This window comes from Vicia villosa, linkage group LG2 (genome assembly GCF_029867415.1).
Source record: "Vicia villosa cultivar HV-30 ecotype Madison, WI linkage group LG2, Vvil1.0, whole genome shotgun sequence".
Lineage (NCBI taxonomy): Eukaryota > Viridiplantae > Streptophyta > Magnoliopsida > Fabales > Fabaceae > Vicia > Vicia villosa.
In genome coordinates this window covers 77,133,665-77,153,818 of record NC_081181.1, presented here as the reverse complement: position 1 = coordinate 77,153,818, position 20,154 = coordinate 77,133,665, and the positions used below count along the sequence as shown (strand labels likewise).

Here is a 20,154-nt window from a genome sequence, read left to right as displayed (position 1 = left end):
TTCCGCTTGAAGATCCGCCTTCTTTAGTCAGACGTCCGGTTCGGACTCCTTCTTCTAGACGCATCCCCATGTTTACCATTTCGGTGAAATCACTTGGAGCACTAGCAAGCATGCGTTCATAATAAAACGGACTGAGAGTATTCAAGAAGATCTTTGTCATCTCTTTCTCTTTCAACGGTGGATTAATCTGAGCAGCAGTTTCTCTCCATCGTTGGGCATACTCTTTGAAAGCTTCATGGTCTTTCTGAGCCATGGATCGAAGCTGATCTCTGTCCGGAGCCATATCTGAGTTATACTTGTATTGTCGGACAAAGGCCTCACCTAGGTCATTGAATGTTCGAATATTAGTGCTATCCAAGCCTGTGTACCACTTCAGTGCGGCACCAGTTAAACTGTCTTGAAAGTAATGGATAAGCAACTGATGGTTATCTGCATAAGTAGACATCTTTCTGGCATACATTACGAGATGACTTTGTGGACAAGAACTACCTTTGTACTTCTCAAAGTCAGGGACCTTGAACTTAGCCGGTATTTGTACACTGGGAACCAAACATAGCTCCTGGGCATTCTTTCCAAACAAATCTTTCCCACGAATAGCCTTGACTTCCAATTGAATCTTGTTGAACTGTTCTTGGAGATCTTCCACAAGATTACGCGGATTTGTGCTATCACCTTGATCATGATAAATCTCATTGCCATCATAAGGAACAGTGTGAACCGTAGGGGACGGAACTGTCATAGTGGGTTGAGAAAGTGCCATAGTGATTTGGGAAAAGGTTACCCCTGAATGTGGAATAAACGCCGAACCTTGTGCAGCAGGCGCTTCAGTTGTGGTTGTTTGAACCCCAGAAAAATTATGGCGGAAACCTGCACCGAAGCTGAAAGGCGTGCCCCAACCTTCTGGCATAGAGAAAGATGGAATGCTGAATGCAACTGTAGAGACTGGAGTAGTGACTTCAGATGCTACCGTTGCTTGACTGTTGGGTGGCGGCGACTGATTCTGTGCGGCCATTAAGGAGTCAACCAGAGTAGTGAGACTTTCCAATTTTTCCTGAAGGGTGGTCACTGTACCACGAAGCTCAATATTCTCTTGTTCAGAGTGTTCCATTACTCTTCTTCTGCTTGAACGAGTATTGTATCTGTGATCTGATTGCGAGCGCGGTCGAGAAACTTTGAGACGCGACAGCTTGACGATCTAATGGAGAAAGATCCAAAAGATGAGACTCTATACAACAAACTCGATATGCAGAATGATGTATGCAAAAAGAAGTTTATGATTTTTCCAATTATTTTAGAGATTATTTCCTTGCAAACATTGGAACACAAACAAATCTTTTATTCATTCATTTTTTATTGCAATAATGGGAAATGTTACAACATTGGAGCGTAGCTCCTTACAAAAGCAAATGATAAAATAAAAGCTAAACAATCCTAAGCATCCTCATCGGATGAAGAACCAAATGCGCTGTGCAGCTTGAGCTTCAAGATTTCTTTCCCATAGTAAGCTTTCAACTCGGCCTTTTCGGCCCTCAGCTTGTCAACAACACTCTTCCAATTGTCAGGAGTCGGAGCGTTGCTTGTCGAGGCTTCAAGATTCTTCTTGCTTTCTTTGATGTATCTTCTGATTGCAGCATCCTTCTGACGGATCTTCTCATCTTTACTCATGAGCCAACCATCTTGATAATAGAGTGTTTCTTCGTGATCTTTCACTCTTTTATTCAACTTTCTGTTTTCCTCATCAGTTTTACGAAACTTTTCTTCCCAAGAGTCCTTTTCTAACCTCATCTTGGCTAAGATCTCCTGGTACTCCTCCACATTGTTAATGGGAACATTGGGTAGTTGAGACACCACAGGGAACATGGGTTTTTCATAATCATAAGGCATTTGAAACTCCTTTGCTCTTTTCTTTACCCAACAAGTATAGGCGTTTGTAGCAATGCAGTTCCTTTCCCCACCTTTTTCTTTTCTTCGGACGTCGTACCAAGCTCTTACCATTCTTGTCTTCAACCTTTGAGGATCCTCCCCTTCTCGGTAAAAGTAGCATTCCACTGCGAGACCAATTGGTTTAACTGAATTTTCATACCCGAGTTGTCGTCGGGCTAGGACCGGATTGTAGTTAATTCCTCCTTGTGTACCGATGAGGGGTACATTGGCGAACTCTCCACAACTATCAATGGTTTCTGTACCGCAGCAAGCCAGAGTATACCAATGAATATCATTATTAGTAAGGGACATAAGTCTTCGAGGCCAACGCAAACCTTCTCGGTTTTCCGTGAAAGTAGGGGACTTAGGTAAGTGTGAAACAATCCATTTGTACAAAAGAGGTGCACAACATACAATGATTCCACCTTCTTGGCGATTCCTGTGATGAATAGAGAAATACGTGTCACCAAGCAAAGTCGGAACAGGATTTCCAATCAGAAAGATCTTTATGGCATTGATATCAACAAAGTCGTTGACGTTGGGAAACAGAACCAACCCATAGATGAGCAAGGCTAATACAGCTTCAAAAGCTATCATGCTACCAGTGTCAATGAAATCAAAGGCTTTCTTTATTAGAAACTGCGAAGTTAAACCCGGAAAGTTTCCTTTCGTAGTCCAATTACTTTCTATTTCAGATTTCTTCAAGTGGATACTTGCTGCAATGACTGGTGACTTAGGAATGGCTTCCAAACCATTGAAAGGTATTTTGTCAGATACAGGAATACCCAAAAGATCGGCGTATTCTTCCAAGGTTGGTACCAACTGATAGTCTGGAAAGGTGAAACACCGGTAGACGGGATCATAGAACTGAACCAGAGTTTTGAGAAGTCCTTCATCAACATGAGTGTTCAAGATAGGTAAAAGCTTTCCATGGCTTTTCCTAAAATCAGAAGGATCTTGTACAGAAGATGCTAACTCTTTCAGTCTTTCCACATTAGGCATTTTGAAATCGTACTTTTTGGTATGCCTTTTTACCCACTCCATAACTTAATCCTATAATGTTTGCAAAGGAAATTCTCTAAAGTTTTTGGAAAAATCATGTTTTTATGGAGAAAGATGGATTTTTGAATGTATGAATGCATGGATGCGTGAATGCCACATATTCAAACATGGTAAAGCAAACATGGTAGTTCAAACATGGTAACGCAAACATGGTACTACAAACATGGTAATTCAAACATAGTACACATAGGTTCAAAGGTCCAGCGTCACGAGCATGAGGTCAGAGAACCAGACATGGGATAGTACTAGGGTTTATCACCTGCAAAACATGTTCTACTGATACGTCAGAGTCTACATTTTTCTTTCGGATATTACCGGCTTGCACAACTGAACTTGTGAGCTAGAAATATTCTCAAGAAAGACTCGTCTGAGTGTGGTTCTCCGCATGACAACTATCCAAGTCTTCACCTGGATCGTTTCTGCACCACGTCCTAATAAGGCCAGGATGGGTTGGGGTTCTACAGCCAACTCAGCTTCTACAGTTCAATGAAAGCAATAATGTCTTCGCAACTGAACTTGCTAAACATATACTACAAACAAGGAACCTCCACTGAGCGGAAGGATTCTCATGCTGACTTTTTAAGGACTGAACTCCTTGTATGCCATACATGACTATACCCTCCACCTAATTCTTACGTGTTCTTAATCCGGGTTAGGATTTGTCCATAATGTATCACTTGTAACAGAATCACACAGGTAACAGAACCACAGAACCACACATGTAACAAAAATGAAATAACAAACAAAAATTAAAATTAACCCTTTCTTTGGAAACAATAAAAAGATTGTCCCTAGTGAAGTCGCCATTTTTCTGTCGCGGGCGAAAAATCGTTGTCTTTTTCGGGATGAGACACCTGATGCCTTCTTTGGGCTCGAGTGCTCAAAAAAATGATTTTTCTTTTGTACCGACCAAACTTTTTATTGTTTCCAAAGTAGGAAAAGGAAAAAAGCTGCAATAACCTTAAAAGTGGGGGAGAGATCTTGGGTAAGAGGGTTGGTTATACGAAGGGAAGGTATTAGCACCCAACGTATCTATAGTTCTCTATAGGCTTTTTTTTTGTTTGTTTCATTCTATGTTGTGGTGGAGGTTCTTGTGAAATAGGTGGGACCTAAGGTGTTTGTTTGATTATGCTCGCAAAGATCATCGCGATCCTCTGCATACATATCCCTTAGAGGGAATCAGAGCATCTGTAGCTCGGGGTCTACGGGTGCTAAGGTTTGAGTGGTTTGAGGGAGAAGTTTTGCTCGCCAAGGAGTAAGACCTTGTGCCTACGTATTCTCAAAGGGATGTTGAGAAAGTCAGAGCAATCGTAGTTCCCACTTATGCTAGTGGAAGCAAAGGAAAAGAGACAAATGTCATCTAAATGTTCGATGTATCTAATCTATATCATCACATACATCTGTTTGATTTTTTGTTTGAAAATCTTTTCATTATAAGCCCGGGGCCATGCCACTTAGGGTGCTTAGAATGATAAAGATGTTTTTGTTGTTTAACCAGCCTTGTGGAAAAAGTTTCAATGAAGTCAGCCTTGTGACAAAAACTTTGATTAATCAGCCAGCCTTGTGGCAAAAGTTTCAATGAAGTCAGCCTTGTGACAAAAACTTTGATTAATCAGCCAGTATGGTGGCAAAACAGTTTGATTGATTAGCCAGCCTTGTGGCAAAAGAAACTTGATTTATTAGCCAGACTTGTGGCAAAAAGTTTGATTGATTGATTGTTTGTGATGATATAGATGAGATATTCCTATCATAGAGATGAAAAATGTCTAATCTCCTAGGGTATTTGTTTTGGATTATGGGGATGCTTATAAGAAGCCCGTGGGTCCTTGTACGAAGCCCAAGAGGAGGCTATCCGAGGGTCCTTGCATTGTAAGCCCAAGAGGAGGCTATGGGAGGGACAATCCAGGGTCCTTGCATTGTAAGCCCAAGAGGAGGCTATGGGAGGGTCACTCGTTTGTACAAAGCCCAAGGGGAGGCATGGTATAGCTGGGGTGAGCTCTTAGAGCGATTTCACCGGGAAACCATACTCTATGTCCTAACCTAAACTAGGGAGATTCTTTGCACGAAGCCCAATAGGAGGCTATGGGGAACCTAGTGTTGTACTAGGTTGAACAAGCATATATAACACAATCTCAAGTATGAACAAGTACGAACAAACATGAACAAGTACATGAACAAATATGAACAGTTATACATATATGACAAAGTGTGTGTATATAATGGAGTTTATGAAGGAAATATACCTGTAAGCATGATCCATTTGTATACACAGGGCTCGGGACTCATACTCGGGGAGAGGCCCATTGAGTTTATTCAACAGCTATGTAAACAGGTATTTACAAAGGGGCTTGGGACTTATACCTACATGGAGGCCCATGGTATATCTTTGGGAAGATTTAAAGAAACCTTCATTTTTGGTTTGTTATTCAAAGTTAAAAACAAATTGATTGAGATATGTACAAAAGGCGTACAATGAAATACCTAATTTCATGTACTGGAATGGGTATGTACAAAAGGGGCTTGGGACTTATACCTACATGGAGGCCCATGTTTTATTTACAAAACATGGTTGATTGCTTTATTTACAGACGCGTCGTTTGAAAAACTGTTTGAAAGTTTGTTTTGAAAGAAAGTTTATTTATTTTGAATAAAAGACTGTGTAAAAAGAAAAAGGAGTGGGTCTTATACTCTCTAATATTCGAGAGGCCCCACATCGTTTTGAAAATCAATTGATCAATTAAAAAGATTTAATCAATAGTTTCAAAAAGAAATGGTTTATTGTTTTGAAAAGAATGATCGTTTGTTTTAAAACAATTTGAATTTGACAAAAGTCAACTTAATTAAGTTAAAATCAAATTTTAATGCTTAATTAAGACCTAAGTGATTAGGGTTTGATCACAAAAATATTTACAAGTGATTAGGTTTGAAAATTAAATGAAAAAACAATATTTAAAGTATTTAAAAACACTTAAAAATGTATCATTTTAAACCTAATTAAAAGCATATTAAATAAATCTTTTTTTTGTGATTTTTTTTGATATTGTCAAAATATGTATATTAAATAAGAGGTGTGTAAAAAATGAAGAGAAAATGAATTAATTTGATTGGTTAATTAATGGGTTAAAGTTGTAAAGAAAATAGAGAAAAATAGTGATAAAAAATTGGGTTTTGTCTATACAAGGGCTTGAACCCACGCCCTCTCTCTCACCGGCCAAAACACTTACCAACTGGGCTGCGCGCGCAGCTTGTAAGACACACGCGTTCAATTGATTATATTTTAAACTTGATATTTGAAATTTCTGAAACAAAAATGGCGCCAAGAACACACCTTCAACTGATTTTCAAAATTCTTTAAAACTGTGTTGTTTTGGTCAATCAAAGGGTCTATCTCACTCGGTTTTTCACGAGGAACATGATGGTGCCCTCATAATTCATTTATTTTCACTCTAAGGGGGTCAATTTTTGCATGAACATGAAGAACCCTAAAACTGAAATTCAATGTGAAATCGTGTATGTGCAAGTTATGATGCAATTGATTGAGGGTTAATGATCCTCATAGGTGCAGAAACAAGATGGTATGCTCACATTTCATTTATGATGCGTGCAAATATGAGTTTGAAGTTCAAGTGACTTACCTTTAAAAACGGCCAAACTGGAAATCGAATTCTGCAAATGAGGGCTCCCAGATGTTGTTTCTTGATCTGAACACCTTCAATGAACCTTATGAAACATGTTTGAATGCTTGGAACTGTTTGGATTCATCTGTGTAAAGCTATGGAACCCGATCTGCAGTATGGCTCAAGTGAGAATCATGCTATGTGATTTTGGAGTTACAGGTCACGGATGATGGTTGGAACAACTCATATATGGTATATAGGATGTGTTTGGATGATTAGCTTAGACAGAAATGAGCTTGGGTGAGATTTGGCATGATAAGGCTCAATATGTGTTCATATGGAAGTGAGGTAGTGATTTTGAGTTCTTGGTGTTTTTGGGGTGTATGGATGGATCAAACAACTTCCAAATGATGTTTATGAGTTGTGGGAAGCATCATTTTGCTCAGAACTTCAAAGGTTTAGAGGTTGAGCATTTTACCTCTTTGAAACTTAAGAAACTTGCAATTCAAGAAAGAAGAGAGAAAACCTATAATTGTGAGGTTTTGGTGTGAATTGAAGAGTGATTTGCACCTCTATTTATAGGCCAAGAGTTCTGAACTCAGACCTTTGCAAGTTGATCAAGAATTGGTGATTTGGCTTAAGAGATAAAAAGGAATCTTTTACATTTAATGCAAAATGGTTAAAGTGACCAAACCATGGTTAAAACTCAAGCTTCTTATCCTCTTCCATTCTGATCTCAAATCAGAAAAATATCTCCAATTATTGCCTCTATGTGTCATCAATTGGATCATTTGGTAGAATAGTGCATAACTTTGGTAAAAATGGCTTGTAATTTCATGCATAATGGTCACTAATGGCAAAATTCAAAACCATAGCTACACTCCATGTTTTTTCATGCTCTTGGACATTTTGGAAAGCTCATGTTGTGTACTTCAAAACCCTAGTTGGAAGTTTCTTCAAGACCTTTAAGGAAATGGGTGAAAAAGATCCATGAACTTTGAGAAAAATGATGTTTCAAGTGAAATTTTCCAAAGATGCCAACTTTGAAGCTCCATATCTCTTAAATGGTTGATCTTATGGAAAAAATTTATATGTGACAAAGTTGTTCATTGGATCAAAATCTACAACTTTCATGTTGGAAGTTATTTTCAGTTTGTAGGTGAAATTTTGAGAAATTCCCTTCCAAAGTTTGGAAAAAACCATGAAAAACACTTAGAAATTTTTCTAAGTATGAAAAGTCAAACTTTGACTTTTTGATTCTTGATTGATTTTCTTGATTTTTCTTGATCAAATGACTTCATATATCATATATTGATGATTCAAAACTTCAAAAGTCATGTTTGACCAAAATTCCCAAAAGTCAAAGGTGTTCTTGTACAGTTGACTTTTTCAGACGAATCGCGTTTCTGGAGATTTCAAATGAAACAGGCTATCCTCACCAAATGAATGGTATGAATGGATCACATTGAAGCATTAGAGTTTATTGAGCCATGGTTTGAGTTGTGGCACCATGTCCTGATTAAAAAGTCAGTTATTCAGTGAATTAGGTCAAAAACCCTAATTGTCGACCAGATGAAATTGATGACTGTAGGTCTTGAATTGAGATGTAATTTCCATTGGATTTTGTCATAGGGATTATTCGAGGATGATTGAAACTTTTGATTGACTTCCTGGGGATTTTTAGGGTTTCCCAAATGTGATCCCTGATTTCAGTCCCTGATAGTTCAAAACCCTGATCTGAGGATTTGTTTGATCAATCTTTGTGTAAGAGATGTTCTGAGCCAATGGATTAGGTCAAAATGATGCACTTGGGGTCTTGATATCATGTCCCAAGTCATTAGGTCAAATCCTGAGCAAAAGTCAGGAGTATGCTAGCTTCAGTCAAAACCCTAATCTGGTTGATTCAGAGCCTTTGAGCTTGTTGAAATGAATCTCTGAGAACCAAATGTTGATTGTTGATGAAGATGATTCATTTGAGATGAAGGGAGAACAAAACCCTAATTGACTGTTTCTTGCACTGATGAGTGATCTCTTGATTAAATCCTGCTGAGCACAAGTAGCAAACACAAGCTATGCAATTTGTTAGACATGCAGATGATGCATATGCAATGATATGAGGTGGTATCTTAGGTCAAAAATTGGGGTATGACACTTCCTTGATCTCATCAACTGAGAAAGGGAGTTCTAAAGAAGCTGCATCATCGCAAGACAGAGTCCTGAAACGAAGGCCCGACAGACACGGCCGTAAGAGATCAGTTTCTTCAAACTGTGAATGAAAAAACCTCCTAGTCTCCTCCTTTACGGCCTCTACTGACTCCACAATCCTATCCTCCACCAGAATTGGACTAATGTGATTTCTCAAAGACCTTTCCTTCATACAGCTGTGGAAGTATTTTGTGTTGGAATCACCTTCACTATCCCACCTTAGTCTACATTTTTGCCTCAAGATATTCTCTTTTAGGTTCATCTTCCTCCAAACGACAGATAACGCTTTACTTCTGTCAACCACAACCTCCTTAATGAATTCCTCCCTACAAGTCTCCAACAAGCCATCCGCTGAATTGATCTTCTTAATCCCCTCCCTAATTTCCAGGTCGATTCTTCCGAATTGGTCCTCGTTCCAAGATCGAAGACAAGGTTTCAAAAGCCTCAGCTTCTCTTTCAGGATAAAATCGCTTCTTCCTTCTACCGCGATGCGCCTCCACTCCAATTCCACGAATTTGATGAAAGACGGATTGTCGAACCAACTATCATTGACTCTAAAAGGTTTAGGCTCCCAGTCTGAAGAATTAGAAATATGCCAGATGGGACAGTGGTCCGAGACATCACGGTTGTCAATGAGCTGGCCAGAAATTCCCCAAGCCGAGATTAACGCAGCAGATAAAAGGAACTTGTCGATACGGCTCATAGAGAAGCCATTTCCACTATACCAGCTAAACCGCTTCCCTTTGCACTCCACATCGATCAAACTGGTTTCAAAAATAAATTCAGAAAACTCCCTCATCTCTGTGTTCCTACACCTTGTCCCTACACCCCGTCTTTCCTTCTTACTAGCCACCACGTTGAAATCCCCAGCTAAACACCATTCCCCGTCCGAGTACCTAGATTTGCAATTCAAAAGATCCTTCCACAGTTTCCTTTTCATCTGGAGAGAACATGGAGAGTAGACATTCACAACATAGATAGGCATCCCTTTGTGAATAATTTTTATCCCTAGATATCCTTCACCCCTAAAAGAAAATAAAACATCACACACATCTTCCTTCCAAATTGTGATCAATCCACCAGAAGCTCCTGCAGATCCAGAGAAAGACCACCCCACCTTCTCGTTAGGCCACAGACTGTTGATGATACCCACCTCAACAAAATCCAGCTTTGATTCTTGGATCAAAAAAACATCTGCCTTCCCGTTCTTGATGATTTGACCTATCCTTTTCCTTTTAACCTGACTTCCTCCTCCCCTGATGTTGAAAGAGCCGATTAACATAATTCCAATATTGAGTTCTCCTTCTTGCCAGACTTCCTGTTTCTGTCTGAATCTTCTAGCTCCAAAATCTTCTTCCTAAGATTCTTCTCGCCTCCCACTAATTCTGCCCCAAAGTTAGATATGATGTTCATCAGTTTCTCTCCCACATTAGATTCAATTTGGTTCCAAAATCTAACGTTACCCATTAAGACATCCGAATCAGAAACTTGATCGCAGCAAAGAATTGTACCCCTGAAAAGGAGCTTTTAGATTTTTTTGCGCATGAAGAGGAAGAACAAGGGGATTCTGATAATTGGGAAATTCTTCGAATCTCGTTCTGCTCCTTCTGAAGTGAGAGAACATGCGGCCTTAAGAAAGGACCAGGCTTCACTTTGTCAACTTTCACTAAATTCCTCTTTTTGGGCCTAATGGGTTTGCTAACCTTCGGCCCAGTTAAGGACTTGAGTTTTATGCCCTTTTTAACATTCTCTTTAGGCACAAAAAACCCATCTACTTTTGCCTCATTTTTGAAGAAAGTGTCAACCGATGAATCACCTCCTGAGGCCTCGATAATTTGATCCGTCTTAACATATCCACCTTGTAACGTCAAATCAACTTTCGCCTCCTTAGCCGTCCTAACTCCTTCGTCAAAGGAAGAACTAATGATGTTCTCCTTAACATCTGACACACGTAACCCCACCTCCTGCTGCTGCCGCGGAGCCTTCTGAGAAAGGACTGCTGAACCACTCACCTTGGGAACACCATCTACCTCGTTGATCTCTACGTAAGGATCTGACGTTGCAAAGAACTCTCCTTCTTCATGGTCACCAGCTTCCCAGTTGCTCCATTCTGGTTCAGAATCTGATGAACTAACTGGGGTAGAAGGCTTCAAGGCCGTATGGTTGAGATTAATGCGCAACGGACCGTGAGTGTCTTCGGTCATTTTGATTCTAAACACTGTTCCATTGATTTCAACACTGAAGGATTCATTTAAAACAGAAGCGCACGACAATCTAACCAAGATCCTTGTTATATCCATGTGTTCTCCTTTAGATGTGTTATCATCGCAGCATAGATACTTGCCCACCATTTTTGCAATTAGCTCGAAAAAATCAAAGTTCCATGCGTGACAAGGGATTCCGTAGATTCTCTGCCAGGTTGCCCTCTCAGGATCAACGTCCTCTTCCTTCCATTCTCTAATCTCAGAGAACCACTGAGACCACCAACATCTACCTTCTTTGATGAGGTCTGAGGTAGCTCCCTCCTCCAAATCTTCCAACAGACATAAATTTTCCCCCAAAGGGGTTGCCTTAATCGAGAAATAACCCTCCACCTCAAAACTCGTTTGAATGTTGTACGACATACCCAGATTCACCATCACTCCAACAAAAGCTTTCTTAAACCTCCCCAAGGTCTCCATCCCAGAGTTGAAGCTCAAGTGACATGCTTGCCTCATTTGCCTCTCACCTCTTACCGCGCCAGCGTAAGATGTTCCGCCTTCACCCACAACAAAACTGCTCTTCGCCGGACCCGGAACCGCCAAACGAAAAGGACGCCGATACCCCCTCCCACCACCAAAAAAACTCTCCCCTGCACCCTTAGGCTTGGTTAACTCTCTTCTATTGAAGCGAGGCAGATTTGCATGGATTTTTTTCCCATCCACCATGATGTTGTCTAGCTTGACAGCGAAAAGTCTTCCGTCTTCCACTTTCGAAAATCTAGCAAAACCAAATCTTTTGCCAAAGCTATTCTTTCTAGCAGAAATGACCACCTTAACAATATCCCCTACACACCCAAAGAGCTCGAACATCTCCTTCGACGTGATTCTATCCGGGAACTCAGAAAAGAAGAATGATGTTAACGAACTTCCTTTCTCCTCGTGAGCCCTGCTGCCGACCGGGAAAACATCCCATCTTGGAGACAAAATTTTAAACCTAGATTTTCCCACCCTTTGCCACTCCTGAGCGTTCTCCATTTTTGGTAGCCTTCTTTCTCTATGTTAAGTTCTCCCTTGGTACTCGATGTGGGACTTGAATGATTAGCCACTTTAACACAACGATGAAGGAAGTTTTAGTGTGTTTTGATCGCACGACATATTTTGTGTAAACTAGTCAGCATGCAATTCATTGTAATTTGAGACTTGAGGTAAGCAAGTGTTCCGTCCAGATTTTATCAACTTAGTTTAAATTTTTTAGTAATATGATCAAAATTAGTTATGAGGAATTTAAATTGTTTGAGGAAATTAATTGCAACAAAAACAAAGTAGGCTTTTATGTTAGATTTGTATTTTTTAAACTTTGCTCTGGGCATGTGTTTTCTCTTATATTATCTTTTTATTAGTTAGCGGTACCTCGACTCAAGAAATTTAATATTTAAAAAAAATGTATATAAGAAATTTCACTAGCGTCTTTCCTCTTTCCCTTGGTGGTTGATGGATTGAGTGATTTGAGGTCCTAGTTAATTGTCATCCGCAACTGTACTATAGTATGGAAGTAATAAAAAGGTTGTCAAACTTAAAAGACTAAATATTTAATTATCAAATTCTACTCTATCATTGTGTAGCTAAAACAATAGAAAGTTGGTTTGAATTTGAACAAATTAATATTAACGAATAATAAATATTATAAAAAGCAGGACCATTGCACATGATTCTTGTCTAAGAAAACTCTTTTGAACCTCTCATTCTATTACGAGAAATTCATCAATATTATAGAAAAACACAGAAAATTGGACAACACCTACTTTTGTCAGTGTGTTGTCCTATTTCAGAACAAATAATTTATCTACTATTGTAAACTTGGATTATTTGTTGAGTTTTATTTTGCGGAGCTATAAAGACGGGGCTTTCTCAATTGCGTTCGAGACACTCTCGTCGTCTCTTACTTAATTGTCTAGCATTCGACTTTCGGGGTACTAAAACATAATCTTTGAACCTACGATTGATACCTAATTCATCTTTACTTATGTAAACGACATTTCTATAAAAACATAAAATTCTATAATAACGTTTGATTTTGTTTCTCGTAATAAAAAGGTAGAGGATCTACTTAAGATTTGTCATGACACAATCCTCATAACTTTTAGTCCCTACAGAAATTACTCACACATGATCAACAACAAAAAAAATAAAACATACATGGCAATTGCATACCTGATCAAGAAAATCTCAATAAATTTAAAAACCTGGATTAAAAAAAAAACTTGAATAAGATAGCTCAAATAGGGTATTGAGTACAACACTTAACATAAAATAAAGTTGCAAAGAAGGTAAATTCAGTAAGCAAAAGTTAGGGTAAGATAATGTGTTTTGTTCTTCCAATTATCAAGAATATATAGGTCAAGCCTCATTATAAGTTGATAAATTTGTGCCCTCTAAGTTCTAAGGATGAATTATTACAAAGAAAACAGGTGGAACTCCAATAGTCAAGAGAGATGAAACATGAAAAAATGAAACTTTTTGTAACCACATGTGTTCTACGGCCTATAGCAGCTACTCGACTACACGTAGTAGGCCTTTGACTGTTGTATGGGAAACACCTCAACAACTATTATGACCCATAGCTTGTGCTACAGCCACCCGTAGTAGGTCCCTGGATTTTGTACGGGAAAAAGTTCATTTCTTCGAACTTTTGCACTTTTTTCTCCTTACACATTTCCTCTTTTACTTGAGACACTCTTTTGTGCCTTAATACCGAAAATACGTAATCAGGCATAAGATGAGATAAAAACAAATATTTAATGGACAAAAACTAAAGAAAAACAATTAACAAACCGATGTAAAAACTGCTTATCAAGCACCCCAAACTTAAATTGTTGCTTGTCCTCAAGAAACATAGCTTGCATAGGCTAAATCTAGACAAAGTACATCAATAGATTAAAAGTTAATGAAAACAAAACTGCTGGTAATCATACATGAATCTTTCCTTTAGATCGGCTAAGGATTAATTCTACTTGTACTAGTTTGACACCAAAGATATTTTAAGAATATAAACCATAAAAATACAGACCATAGTCTCCCTCCATAGATTTCAATTTAACTATAGTTTTGTTCCTAAGTCTTTCCTTTAGAACTATCAAATTAAGTCAATAAGATAATGATAATCATCACACACAAATGAGATTAAATAAGATTTTATTATTTCTTTTTACTTATTCATGACACATAAGTGAACTAGCATTTAGGAAGATGGACTTTTTAAAGGTGAACCCAATTTAATCTGGCTAATTTCCTTTTATTCACTCAAATTATTTCACACTTTTTTCTTTGTCATTGAGGATCAACCACTGTTGGGTTGAATAATCGAGTGAGGGTCACCCAACTTAGTAGTTGCAGTTGCTATTTGTATTTATTAGTTCTTCTTAGTTTTATTTGCAATATTCCATAAGGGAAATACCTTTTAAATTTAAACCAAATATTATTTGCAATATTTAGTAAAAGAAGAAAGGGGATCCTCACAATGAACCTCAGTGAGGAGGTGGGAATTGCAACATTGGCTATTGCATCATCTTTTGCACGTCAACATTGGCAAACATGTGAGTCTTTTATTCACTTGTAAATAGACATAAACTGTACAAATACAAACACACTAGTAAGAAAAACTGTGGGTTGCCACCTCACATAACATTTTGTTTAAAGTCGTTCAACTCGATTGTTTGACCCTTATGATCAAAAGGATGCTTTCTTCGAGCTAGAATCGATAACATTGTTATTACTTGCTTTAGCTATCCATTTTAACATATCCAGCCATTTCCCAAACTCTTTGCCCTTTTCTTTCTTTCTTTTGTGAGAGGTTCATATTTGATGCCTGGCGTTAGAGGTATCTTTTTCACTTTTGGTACCCCCATGTGTTAGTACTTTATATAATAGGGTAGGGTTTTCAACCGATAATTTTCCATTAGTCTTATCCTTTTTTATATATTGAAAACTCAGGTTAATACTAAAACAAGAGTCTTTAAAGGAGGGATTTTTCATTGATTTTGCAAAAACAAACTCGATCATCTCATCACCTACTTCAAAGGAGAGCTTTCCTTATTTTACATTTATAATGGAACCATTTTTAGCTAGGAAAGGTCTACCTAAAATGATAGAGATATGAGAATCCTCATGTATCTCCATGATCACAAAATCATTGGGTATAAATAACTGCCCAGTCCTTACTGGCACATCTTCCAATATGTCTACTAGATACTTTACTAACCTACCTTCCAGGTACACTGAAATATTTGTGGCCATCATTTCATAAAGGTCAAGTTTCTTACACACAGATTTAGACATCGGGCTAACGTTGGCCCTTAAATCACTTAACACCCTCTCAAAACTCATCGTTCCGACTAAACAGAGTATTGAAAAACACCATGGATTATTTAGCTTAGGTGGAAGGTTGCTTTTAATTCTGACGCTGCATTTAGCAGACAACATCAAAGTTTCATGGTCCTTCAGCTTCCTATTTTTATTGAGGATCTCTTTTAGAAATGTTGCACAGGAAGGAATGTGAGACATAGGCTATGTGAAAGGAATATCGATGTAGATATTTTTTCAACAGCTCCACAAATATTTTAAATTGGGCTTCTATCTTGGCCTTTGCAATCCTATGCCGATACAAAATTGGTGGTTTATAGGGTGGAGAAGCAACATGTGGTTCCTTTTTCTCTTTGAACCGCTGTCGCGCACGGATAAAAAAAAAGTAATTTTGAAAACTATATTAATGGTAACGGTAACTCAAATATCGTCTTACGAGGATTCTTGTGTTATATTAACTGAACAAAATCGATTTCGGGGGGGGGGGGGTTGTGATAACACGATTTTATATCGTATATTTAGCTTGAAATCCGTAGATATTTATAGCGTTTTCCGTTTATTATATTGATTTATTATGATATTACGCGAGTATTTGCTTTGTTTCAGGTTTTACACTCTCATTATGACTATTTGTGAAAAGGAGAAGAAATGGAGCTAAAATGACCACTATTTATGCCTAAAAGATGAAAAATGGGTGCTGAAGTGAAAAGGAGGTGCAAATAAGGCCCAAATGTGCTAAAGGAGACCCAAAGGACCAAAGAGACAGACCAGCCCACGGAGAATCAATTGTGCGTGGCCCAAACCACACAAGAAAGTGGAGACGCACGTCTCCAACGTTCCATGCCACGTCACCAAAGAGGAGACGCCCGTCTCCAACCTCTCCTAGATTCTCTCCACTTGAGACGCACGTCTCAAGTCGTGTGATGTGTCTTACCCAAAAAGTGGAGACGCACGTCTCCAAGTCCCAGTCTGAGAAGTCCCTAGTTTCACGCGTTCCAACTGCAGAAGCTCCCCTATAAATAGAAGCAGTCACTTCAGTTCAAAGTGTCGGATTTCCTGCTAACGAAGTGCTGCTGAAATTGTTCCGCGCTTATTATTTTTCTTCCTGCTTTCATTCAAACAGTTTATTTTCTCACAACAATTTATACACCGGAAATTGTTGTGAACCTTTTATAAATCTAGCCTTACGTTAGATTTATCGCTTTTATTTCCTTGTTTTAATTTCCGTCCGTTTAAATTCCGAAGAACGATCCAGCCAACCTGTGGTGGAAGTTCTGTACTTGAAGATTCAGTTGCAATTTATTTTATTCAGGTTTATTATTTACCGCCTTTATTTACATAGTTATTGCATGATATATTATATGCCAATTAACATGCCTTTTATTATAAGCCAAATTAATTTATGCATGCTTAACCGTATTAATATGTCTGGCTAATTTACTAAGATATCGGTATGTAAAGTAAGTTAACTGTGGGATCCAAAATAAATTGGCTTAAACTATGTTTTATTAATTATCACTTGTTTTTGGTTTGTATGTCTAATTTAATTAGTAAGTCTTAAAACCAATAGAGCGAAAGTTTGAGGGTTTAAGACGGTCAAAGGTTAAAATCAATAGAGCGAAAGTTTGAGATCTTTAATTGGATAGTAGACATATGACCTTAGTTTTAAGGATGACGAAAGCGTATTAAAACTAATTAGGACTTATTTATTTTCAAAAAATGTTTTTACACCCGAGCGGGATGGCGAAAGTGTACGTTAGGGATATTAGCATGTTCCGAGTCAACAGAGCGAAAGTTTGAGATTAGGAGATTTAAATAGATAACAACTTCATAAAACAGGCATTTTATTAATTACGCTGTTTCCAAAAAGCTTTTCTAATATCTAATGGGATGGAGAAAGCGTACATTAAGAGTTAGGATAGTAATCTAAATCAACAGAGCGAAAGTTTGAGACGAGGATTTTTAATCAATTGAACTAGTAAAGATTTTTAATTGAATTATGCATTAGCCAATGGACCTTCGGATCACCTTAAGTTAAACGAAATACATATTGATATCTGTCTATTATTATATTTCTTATTATTCACAAACACTCTCCCTTAGGAACAAATCAAAATATTAGTAGTCTTAGCTTTACATAGTAACCTTAGATAACGGTAGATCGATTCATAGTCCCTGTGGATTCAATATCTTTTAAAACTACATGACACGACTGTGCACTTGCAGTCATCAGATTAATAGACACGTAAAGTCGCGATCAAGTTTTTGGCGCCGTTGCCGGGGACTATTTAAGTCGATATCGTAACTCACTGTTACACCGTAGAGACTAGGGAAATTCTTTCCTTTCTTTCTGAACGATTGTATGCCAAATACTCGTTCACAAGGAGGAGATTTAATACAACGAATTAACGAGATCGAACGTTTCATTAACATCAAACGTCGAGCTCGCAATCTTCCCGAAGTAGCACCAATTCCAATTAATAAGGAATTGACCTTTACTGATCAAATCAATCAAATTACCCCGAAGTTAGAGATGGCTGCTATTCGTCCTCTTAGAGACTATGCCGCTCCTTCACGCGCTGAACCGCACTCAAGTATCGTACCACCTGCGATTGAGGCGAACAATTTCGAACTGAAACCTTCGTTGGTACAAGCTGTTCAACAGAATCAATTCTCTGGAAGCCCTGCAGACGACCCCAACCTCCATTTATCTATGTTCGTGCAATATGCCAACACTGTCAAAGCTAACAACGTTAGTTCCGAAGCTATTCGATTACGTCTCTTTCCTTTCTCCTTGAGAGATAGAGCTAGAGCGTGGCTTCAATCCCTGCCTTCTAATTCCATAACTACATGGGATGAACTGAAGAGAGTATTCTTAGCGAGATACTTTGCGCCTAGCAAAACTGCTATGTTAAGAGGTCAAATCAATGGATTTACCCAGAAAGATAACGAATCACTCTTCGAAGCTTGGGAACATTATAAGGACATGCTTAGACTATGCCCTCATCATGGACTCGAACCATGGCTGATCATCCATACTTTCTATGGTGGTCTCCTTTATAACACTAAAATGACTATAGATGCCACTGCTGGCAGAGCACTAATGGACAAACCCCATGATGAAGCATACAACCTCATAGAGAACATGGCACAAAACCATTACCAATGGGGTGGAGAACGAGCCGCTCTAGAGAAAACCCAAACCAAAGGAGGAATGTACGAAGTAAGTGGTATAGACCGCGTTAACGCCAAAGTAGACACTTTAACTCAAAAGATCGAAAACTTAACTATCACTCCATCAGCCACCGCTGTTGCCGTAGCACCTAACTGCGAGATTTGTGGATTAACTGGACACGCAGTTGCCGAATGTCAACTCTTGACTGGAATCCCATCTGATCAAGTAAATTATGCTCAAGGAAACCCTTATTCTAACACGTACAACCCTGGATGGAAAAACCATCCGAACTTTTCATATAAAAACAACAACGCGTTGTACGCGCCTGAACAAGCACCTGTTGTGCCACCTGGCTATCAAAAAGCACCTGTAGCTGCTCAAAACGCCCCTTGGAAGTCGAATCTAGAAATCATGATGGATAAATTTATAGCTTCCCAATAACAAACCAATAAGGACTTCCTAAATCAAAACATCCACAATAGCGAGCAACTAAAACAACTATCGAACAAAGTAGATGCCTTAGCTACGCATAACAAGATGCTAGAAACTCAAATTTCAGAAGTAGCTCAACAACAAGCACCTACTACTGCCCCTGCTGGCACGTTTCCTGCTCAACCACAACCTGATCCTAAAGGACATGCGAACGCGATAACACTACGAAGTGGAACGAACTACGATGGACCTATCGATTCTAGAACTCAAAACGCACCCATGTCCCAACAAGAGCCAAAGGAAACCCAAAAGACATCAACTGGTGATCAAACTGCTAGGACTAATGAGAACAACAACGAAGTGGAACCTGAAAAAGAAAAACCTTACGTCCCACCACCACCTTATAAGCCACCAATTTCTTACCCTCAGAGATTAGCTAAATCAAAAACCGAAGCGCAATTTAAAATATTTGTAGAACTTCTGAAACAATTAAACATAACCATACCGTTCACAGAAGCCATAACTGAAATGCCTTCGTACGCTAAATTCTTGAAAGAAATCTTATCGAACAAAAAGAAACTCGAGGATAACGAAACTGTAACACTTACCGCTGAATGTAGCGCTATCATCCAAAATAACATGCCTCCTAAACTGAAAGATCCTGGTAGTTTCTCTATACCCTGCGTAATAGGAAAAACCATTATAGAGAAAGCCTTGTGCGACTTAGGAGCCAGTGTTAGCTTGATGCCTCTTTCAACCTGTAAGAAGCTAAATCTGGGTGAGCTTAAGGCAACGAGAATGTCTCTTCAACTAGCTGACCGATCAGTTAAATACCCTGTAGGAATGTTAGAAAATATCCATGTTCGTGTAGACCAATTCTACATCCCAACTGACTTCATCACAATGGATATCCAAGAAGATTCTAACATCCCGATCATATTAGGAAGACCATTCTTAGCAACCGCTGGTGCAATTATAGATGTCAAGCGAGGAAAGCTTACCTTTGAAGTAGGAGAAGAGAAAATAGAATTTATTCTTTCCCAATTCCTAAAAGCACCCTCTATAATTGACACATGCTGCTCTGCCGACATAATCTACGAGTGTGTTAATGAAATAAAATCCGAACCAAATAAGGAAACTGAGATCCTAAGAATTCCTATACCGCCAATTTTTGAAGATG

General features: G+C 38.6%; 1 non-coding gene and 1 pseudogene across 1 annotated transcript; one reads left to right on the top strand and one right to left on the bottom strand.

The window, feature by feature from the left end:
• Window positions 1–20,154, top strand: part of LOC131649405 (uncharacterized) — a 249,949-nt pseudogene that overhangs the window by 213,111 nt on the left and 16,684 nt on the right.
• Window positions 18,276–18,382, bottom strand: LOC131654393 (small nucleolar RNA R71). Its single transcript, XR_009299434.1, has one exon. It is a non-coding gene; the product is annotated as a small nucleolar RNA R71 (small nucleolar RNA).